A 9,126-nucleotide genomic window follows, 5' to 3' on the forward strand; every position below is an offset into this window, starting at 1 on the left:
GAGTTGTCCTGTTAACCTGGGTCTCTGAGAATTTCTGAACCTGACTTTCTCATGTTTTCCCAGCTGAGGTTGTGTACTTCAAACAGAAATATTTGACATCTGTGAAGCAAAAATAAAGTAAAAGCAGACTTAACATCATTACAAAACCAAATGGAAGTATGATAGTTTTAGAATACGCTTTTTTCCTACCAATCCTGCCTTCCACTCTTACCTACCCTTCCAGCCCCAAAAGAGATGCATATTTTTGTCCCTAGAAAAAAAGTGAATGTGAAAGTTGCATCCAACTCTCTGCGACCCCACGGACCGTAGCCTGCCAGGCTCCTCTGTCCATGGCATTCTCCAGGCAAGAATACTGGAGTGGGTTGCCATTTCCTCCTCCAGGGAATCTTCCCAACCCAGGGATCGAACCCAGGTCTCTAGCATTGCAGGCGGATTCTTTACCGTCTGAGCCCCAGGGAAGCCCCCAGGAAAGGCAGTGTCAAATCCAACTCTGAAACTTGGTAGAAACTCTTCACTGGAAATCATTCATATTCCATGCTGTAACTTTCTAGAGTTGACTCTTCTCTGCAGCCTGACTCTGTATAATGAAGCATTTGTTGGTCAAACGTTTTCTGTACTGAATTTTTGCACTATCTAAAAGGATGAAGCATTGTTGGGAAAATGTCCTGATACTACTTTTAGAATCTTCTGTTTGCCAGTTCAGTATTGGTTGATAGAAGTAAGTCTTTGTATCTGCTGTCATTCAGTAATAAAACTACCTAAAGTTTGATGTTGCTTTACCTTTTATAGAGTGCATTATTTTATAATTCACTCATACATCTTTGATAGGGAGGTGCAATTTTTAGAAAGGAAAATTCTGAGCTCAGAGAAGTTAAGTGATTCACATAGTTGGAAAGAGGCTTCAATCCATATCTTTTGATTTCTTTATAGTTTACACCTTTCACAGATACCATCTGCTGAATCATGTAATGATTAAAACATATATAATAACATTTAAATAACTTATTATTAAGTGTGGCAGATATTTAAATAAAATTTAGGACAACAGCATGCAAGTTTTTCAAAATGGATCAATTATGTCTTGTGACAAATGAAAAACTACCACTGTAGATGGGAAATTAAACTATATGTTATATAAACAACTGAGGGAAGAAATAGTGCTTTCCTTTAAATGCTGTTTATGGATTCTCTTGTATATCTATAGCAAGAATGAGAAGGTAGAGAAACTGTCGTATTTTTTCTGAAATATCCATGTATTTTCTCTGTAAGGCAGTCAAAGTTTGTGATTTTTGTTGTTGTTAGCCACACACCTGGCACTTGGAATTTTAGTTCTCCACCAGGGAGTGCACTGGAGCTCATCAGTGGATGTGTGCAGTTTTAATCACTGGACCACCAGAAAGTCCCAAAGGCAGTATGTTAAAATTTCTCTTTCTAGTACCTGATTGTTAGTTTGTAGAAGCACAACTGATTTTTGTATACTGATTTTGTATCCTGCAACTTTACTGAGCTAATCAAAGTTTTAATATCAAACTTGCAATATTTTAAGAGGAAATTGCTAATTTCACCCAATTTTTTTTCAATTATTTTTCAGATACTTCAGTCAAAGGAAGAAATAGCTCTTCTCCTAAGATGGAACCTGTTGTTTGGGAATGTGGTTGATCAACTTGACACGTTGGCCACATGGTACCCGATGTAAGAAAATGAAAAGAAGAGGCAAGATGATGTCATTTTCCCATATTGTGAAACCAAAAACAAATGCCTTTTGTGAGACCAAGCTAACAAACCTCTGACGGTGCAGAGTAATTCTGTTTGAAGAACTTAACAGTAAGATAGAAGAAGTACTTTCAAGCTGAGACCTGTAGGTGTACAAAGATCTAAAATACATATTGAGTAGGCCTGATCATCTGAATCCCATTCAATCGAGAAAGCGTGGCTATGAGTTGGATCATCTTTTAACTGTGGCCCTTGACTATGTTTGTGGGCCAAACCGGTGGGCACAGTTTATTTTCTTTGAGCCTATTACCTTGAGGGTGTGCCAGGATTTGCCTTATAACACTGCCTTCATGCCCAATCTTCTGAATCACTATGACCAACAGATGGTAGTTTTAGCAATGGAGGTAAGACTTCATCTATTATTTGGCATATCGTAGAAAATTATTCTTGTATTGCCCTTTTAATCAGTCTAATGAATGTGTTTGATAAACACCAGGAACAACTAACATGTTATTTTTAACTGCATCTTGTACATTAAAAAGTTATGTATTTAGGCTCAGACTCTGATAAATTGAAGATTTCATGTTTGGGGGATGTTACTTATCTTAGTTTTCAGATATTATTCTTTTATGAAGAACTTTGAAACATTGGAACTGGGGAAGTAATAGCTTTTCAGAAGTTTAAATTGTCCAAGTTATGGTTACATCTTTTCTGTTATTTGATAATAAGACTTTAAAGAGCAGACTATAATAATAATATTCATAATTCACTTAGTAAATATTGAAGGTAACATGATTTTGAAAATGGGTGCTTTGGTTCAACCTTGAGGCTGGTGGGTTTACAGTATTTTACATTGTCTTAAATACTTAAGATGGTATCCTGGTCTTACTATCTTTACATCAATTTAAGAACAGTAACTCCCAAGCAGTGATAGAGGTTTTGTTGTGTGAATTATCTGTTCTTGACCTCTCAATACGTCATGAAAATCTGTTGCCTTAACTTGAATTTTTCTAATGATAATTCTTTAGGCACTTTTTATTTATTTACTTATTTTTATTATTATTATTTTTTACTTTACAATATTGTATTGGTTTTGCCATACATCAACATGCATCCATCACGGGTATACACGTGTTCCCCATCCTGAATCCCTCCCACCTCCCTCCCCATACCATCCCTCTGGGTCATCCCAGTGCACCAGCCCCAAGCTTCCTGTATCCCGCATCGAACCCGGACTGGCGATTCGTTTCTTATATGATATTATACATGTTTTAATGCCATTTTCCCAAATCATCCCCCCTCCCTCTCCCACAGAGTCCAAAAACTGTTCTATACATCTGTGTCTCTTTTGCTGTCTCGCATACAGGGTTGTTGTTACCATCTTTAGGCACTTTTTAATTATTTTACTTTAGAAGCTATGACAAATTAATGGATACAGTTAATAATAGGTTTAAATAATTTTGTATGTGTTTTGACAGTGGTTTTAGAATTGTGGACAAAGATATGTTTACCAGATAGGAATTAGGGGGCAGTAAACTGTGACAACAAGAGGTAAAAGCTTTGGAATTGTATAAACTGCAGCAGCAGCTACCACTTTCTACCTGTATTACTTTGGTCAAGTTACTTGGATTTTCTTACCATTGTCACTTTGCTTGTAAAATAGAGTTAACACTTTGGAAGATACAAAATGAAGTGTTCATACAAAATGAAGCATTTATAAAGTATTTGGCACAGTACTTTTGGAGTAAGTTCTGTTAAAGTGATAGCTTTTACCGTTTTCTCATATTCTAAGATTAATGTAGCTACATAGTACATAGAATTTAAAGTTGTTGTTGTTGTTGTTTTAATTTTAGTCTTTAAGTCTTTGTTACAGTGCTTTCAGCAAATCGAATACTACTTGTTTTAGAATCTTCATTTTATTGTAAAATTCAAAGATTTAATACTTCCAAGTAAACTAGCCTAAATCTGGGAAATTTTGTAGAAAGATGATTATTCATAGATTTTGAAACGTAGAGGGCAAATTGTATAGTCCAAATACTTGAAAATATTGTAGAGGTTGAATAAAATATTTCTGCTCTTCCACTGACTACACACAGTCTAACTGGTAAGGAGAGATTTGGTATAGACTGTTAGAGTGGGTATATGAAAATGGGTATTGGTTTAATATAGGAATTTGGTTCCTTGCATGGTAGTCCCTGTTGGGTGTTAAAACTACCCAGTTCTCTCACCAAAAAAAATGAAGGAGGACTATCTTTGGTTCTGGTATCATTTTAAGTCAGTATAATTCCTTTGGAAAGCAAATAGAGTTGTCAGAAATAAGTCATAAAGATTTATATACTGATTTGGGTTTAACTTTTGCCTCTTTCACGTAGTAGCTTTCAGACTTTGAAATTAAGTCACCTAACATCTCTGTGATCTGGAGAAGGAAACCCACTCCAGTCCTCTTGCCTGGAAAAGCCCATGGACAGAGGAGCCTGGTAGGCTACAGTCCATGGGGTCGCAAAGAGTCAGACACGACTGAGTCACTTCACTTCAACATCTTTGTGAAAATCATTTGTGAAAAGGCACTAATAACAAAAATACTTTGAATGGCTATTAGGATTAAATGAGAGATTTAAGTAGCTAGCACAATGCATGATGCAGAATAGATGGTCCAGAAGTGTTACTTCTATTCCAAATGTCATTTCTAAGTGACCCTAGAGAGAAAGTACTAGAAAGACGATGTATTTGTTTCATATGAATTTGCATCTCTCATTGTGGGCTCCTGGGGCTTTCATAATGGTGGCATGGTGAGCTGTCTCTGTCCTCTCTTCAAACATGCCCATATAGGCTAGACATTTTGCTGGCAGTGAGACTGCATCTTTTGAATTTCACTCCTTCTAGGGAGAGCACCTAGATGTGTAAGAGAAAGCTCTGGTGATATGAAGTGATGTCGGGGATAGTTGGCTTGGTTGTCATATCAGGCCAGTGATGCCACTGACAGAGTCTCCTGACAGTCGGAGAGTGTAAAGTTTCTGTAATAGCAAAGGATATGGAAATTCAGCAATCAACAGAGCACACTTGCAAATAGAAGTAAGGATTCTTAGATCCTTACAAGGACTTGTCTGCTGATGACACCCTCCTGTCTCTGATCCAGGAACTTTGGATCAGCTTGCCAGCTTTTAGTGGGAGCAAATAATTGGAGCAGGTAACCCCAGCACATTCTTGAGTGTTCTTTGTGGGACTGGGTGAGTTGAAAGACATTTCCTAGGTAAAGCATCTTTCAGCAGACCCAGGCTTCAAGCCTGCCTTGGGTTCATTCCTGTACTGATGTTTGGTGAAATCAAAATGAGTGCTTCGAATGAAATAATATATGGTATTGAGCTAAGGATGCCAGGAGAGAAATTGCAGAATTTGGGTTATTTCAAATTGGCTTCTTATTGTTCACAATCAACAAGTTGGGTGTTCTTTCATTGGGTAGAGAGAATTCCTCCTCAATACTTCGATTGAAATTGGAACATGTTCAAATAAATGGGGTGAATGTCCATTTATTAAATTGGAGAAAAGATCCTTGTTAGTATGTTAGTATGTTTATTTCTCTTTACAAAACGTGCATTTATACACAAACACACACGTTAAATTTTTCTTAAGTTCTTAACTTGATGTCTGTCTTTTCCCTGAGTATTGTGGCTTTTGATAGAAACAAGATTGCTCATTCCTGAGTTTGGCACACTGTTTTGAACTGTCTCAGTGGCCAAGTACACGGTACAGTACAGTTGTCTCCAATGTACAATTCACATTGTACAGGAGACAGGAATCAAGACCATCCCCAAGAAAAAGAAATGCAAAAAGCAAAATGGCTGTCTGAGGAGGCCTTACAAATAGCTGTGAAAAGACGGGAAGGAAAAGCAAAGGAGTAAAGGAAAGATATCCCCATTTGAATGCAGAGTTCCAAACAATAGCAAAGAGAGATAAGAAAGCCTTCCTCAGCGATCAGTGCAAAGAGATAGAGGAAAACAATAGAATGGGAAAGACTAGAGATCTCTTCAAGAAAATTAGAGATACCAAGGGAACATTTCATGCAAAGATGGGCTCAATAAAGGACAGAAATAGTAGGGACCTAACAGAAGCAGAGGATACTAAGAGGTGGCAAGAATACACAGAACTGTCCAAAAAAGATCTTCATGACCCAGGTACTCACGATCGTGTGATCACTCACCTAGAGCCAGGCATCCTGGAATGTCAAGTCAAGTGGGCCTTAGGAAGCATCACTACGAACAAAGCTAGTGGAGGGGATGGAATTCCAGTTGAGCTATTTCAAATCCTAAAAGATGACGCTGTGAAAGTGCGGCACTCGATATGCCAGCAAATATGGAACACTCAGCAGTGGCCACAGGACCAGAAAAGGTCAGTTTTCATTCCAATCCCAAAGAAAGACAAAGGCAAAGGATGCTCAAACTACCACACAATTCCACTCATCTCACGCTCCAGTTCAGTTCAGTTCAGTCGCTCAGTCGCATCCGACTCTTTGCAACCCCATGAATCGCAGCACGCCAGGCCTCCCTGTCCATCACCAACTCCCGGAGTTCACTCAGACTCATGTTCATCGAGTCGGTGATGCCATCCAGCCATCTCATCCTCTGTCGTCCCCTCCCTCCAGCTCCCAGAGCATGAGGCCAAATAGGAGTTTCAGTTTCAGCATCAGTCCCTCCATTGAACACCTGACTGATCTCCTTTAGGATGCTGGTTTCCTTGCAGTCCAAGGGACTCTCAAGAATTCTCCAACACCACAGTTCAAAAGCATATTCTTCAGCACTCAGTTAGTCAACTCCATACATGACCACTGGAAAACCATAGCCTTGACTAGACGGACCTTTGTTGGCAAAGTAGTATCTCTGCTTTTCAATATGCTATCTAGGTTAGTCATAACTTTCCTTCCAAGGAGTAAGCGTTTCTTAATTTCATGGCTGCAATCACCATCTGCAGTGATTTTGGAGCCCAGAAAAATAAAGTCTGACACTGTTTCCACCATGTCCCCATCTCTCTGCCATGAAGTGATGGGACCGGATGCCATGATCTTCGTTTTCTGAATGTTGAGCTTTTCACTCCTCCTCTTTACTTTCATCAAGAGGCTTTTTAGTTCTTCTTCACTTTCCTGCCATAAGGGTGGTGTCATCTGCGTATCTGAGGTTATTGATATTTCTCTCGGCAGTTCTGGAGAAGTAAAGCAGGGTGACAACATACAGCCTTGACGTCTTCCTATTTGGAACCAGTCTGTTGTTCCATGTCCAGCTTCCTGACCTGCATACAGAAGAGGTGTGGTCTGGTATTCCCATCTCTTTCAGAATTTTCCACAGTTTATTGTGGTCGACACAGTCAAAGGCTTTGGCATCATCAATAAAGCAGAAATAGATGTTTTTCTGGAACTCTCTTGCTTTTTCCATGATCCAGTGGATGTTGGCAATTAAGTAATGCTTAAAATTCTCCAAGCCAGGCTTCAGCAATACGTGGAAAGGGAACTTCCAGATGTTCAAGCTGGTTTTAGACAAGGCAGAAGAACGAGAGATCAAATTGCCAACATCCGCTGGATCATGGAAAATGGAAGAGAGTTCCAGCAAAACATCTATTTCTGCTTTATTGACTGCGCTAAAGCCTTTGACTGTGTGGATCACAATAAACTGTGGAAAATTCTGAAAGGTATGGGAATACCCGACCACCTCACCTGCCGCTTGAGAAACCTGTATGCAGGTCAGGAAGAACTGGACATGGAACAACAGACTGGTTCCAAATAGGAAAAGGAGTACGTCAAGGTTGTACATTGTCACCCTGCTTGTTTAACTTCTATGCAGAGTACATCATGAGAAACGCTGGGCTGGAAGAAGCACAAGCTGCAATCAAGATTGCCGGGAGAAATATCAATAACCTCAGATATGCAGATGACACCACCCTTATGGCATAACGTGAAGAAGAATTAAAGAGCCTCTTGATGAACGTGAAAGAGGAGAGTGAAAAAGTTGGCTTAAAGGTCACCATGTAGAAAACGAAGATCATGGCATCCGGTCCCATCACTTCATGGCAGAGAGATGGGGACGCAGTGGAAACAGTGGCTGACTTTATTTTTGGGGGCTCCAGAATCACTACAGATAGTGATTGCTGCCATGAAATTAAAATATGCTTACTCCTTGGAAGGACAGTTATGACCAACTTACACAGCGTATTAAAAAGCAGAGACATTACTTTGCTAACAAAGGTCTGTCTAGTGAAGGCTATGGTTTTTCCAGTGGTCATGTATAGATGTGAGAGTTGGCCTATAAAGAAAGCTGGGCACTGAAGAATTGATGCTTTTGAACTGTGGTGTTGGAGAAGGTTCTTGAGAGTCCCTTGGACTGCAAGGAGATGGAACCAGTCCATTCTAAAGGAGATCAGTCCTAGGTGTTCATTGGACGGACTGATGTTGAAGTTGAAACTCCAATACTTTGGCCACCTGATGCGAAGAGCTGACTCATTGGAAAAGACCCTGGTGCTGGGACAGATTGAGGGCAGGAGGAGAAGGGGACGGCAAAGGATGAGGTGGTTGGATGACATTATTGACTCGATCGATATGGATTTGGGTAGACTCTGGGAGTTGGTGATGGGCAGCGAGGCCTGGCGTGCTGCAGTTCATGGGATCACAAAGAGTTGGACATGACTGAGCTACTGAACTGAACTGATATGCTTCCTAATTTATAGTTTCTCCTTCCCTTTCCCATCTTCCTTTTTCTCGTAACACACTTGCCCTGCAGATTGTCTCAGACTTTATTTTGCTGTTTGCATCCCTGTGATGCTTTTGACCATGTTCCTCTGTCTGTTTTTGTTTTGAAAGAATAGTTCCAAGGCCCTGTAATATCTACTTGTTACTCTGTATAATTTTAGCAGCCGTCGATGTTTCCCTAGGTCAAGAATTTTATTAGGGGTTTGTAAAATGGTGATATTCTGTCATTCTTCGTTTCTCAGCTAGAATACTTTATCAACAGAAACTTCCTCATTTTGATTATTGGACTGTTGAGTTACTCTTGTGTTCAGTTTATATAAAAAAGACAGTAAATATGCAACTGTTCTCCTTTGTTAGTTTTTAGGATAATAAATTGATTCATAAGAATCTTTCAAAAGTGACTAATGAGATCTTTCTCCTTTCAAATATCATCATTCTCCTTTCAAGTATCATTATGAAGTCATGGATTTTTATCATATTTTATGTGTTTCAGTCCATTTGCAGTTATTATTTTGTTGTGGCTCAGTCTGTTCTGCTTTTGGCAGTGAGCACCTCTTCAAGATAGCTCCTAAGTGTTTTTGATACTATCCTAGTGGCGTCTGACTGCTTCCTTGCTTTCTGGTATGATCCAACCTCATTTCGTAAAATTCTGCCTCAGAAGTTGAATTATCAGTTTCTTTTGT

This window comes from Bos javanicus, chromosome 27 (assembly GCF_032452875.1).
Source record: "Bos javanicus breed banteng chromosome 27, ARS-OSU_banteng_1.0, whole genome shotgun sequence".
Classification (NCBI taxonomy): Eukaryota; Metazoa; Chordata; class Mammalia; order Artiodactyla; family Bovidae; genus Bos; species Bos javanicus.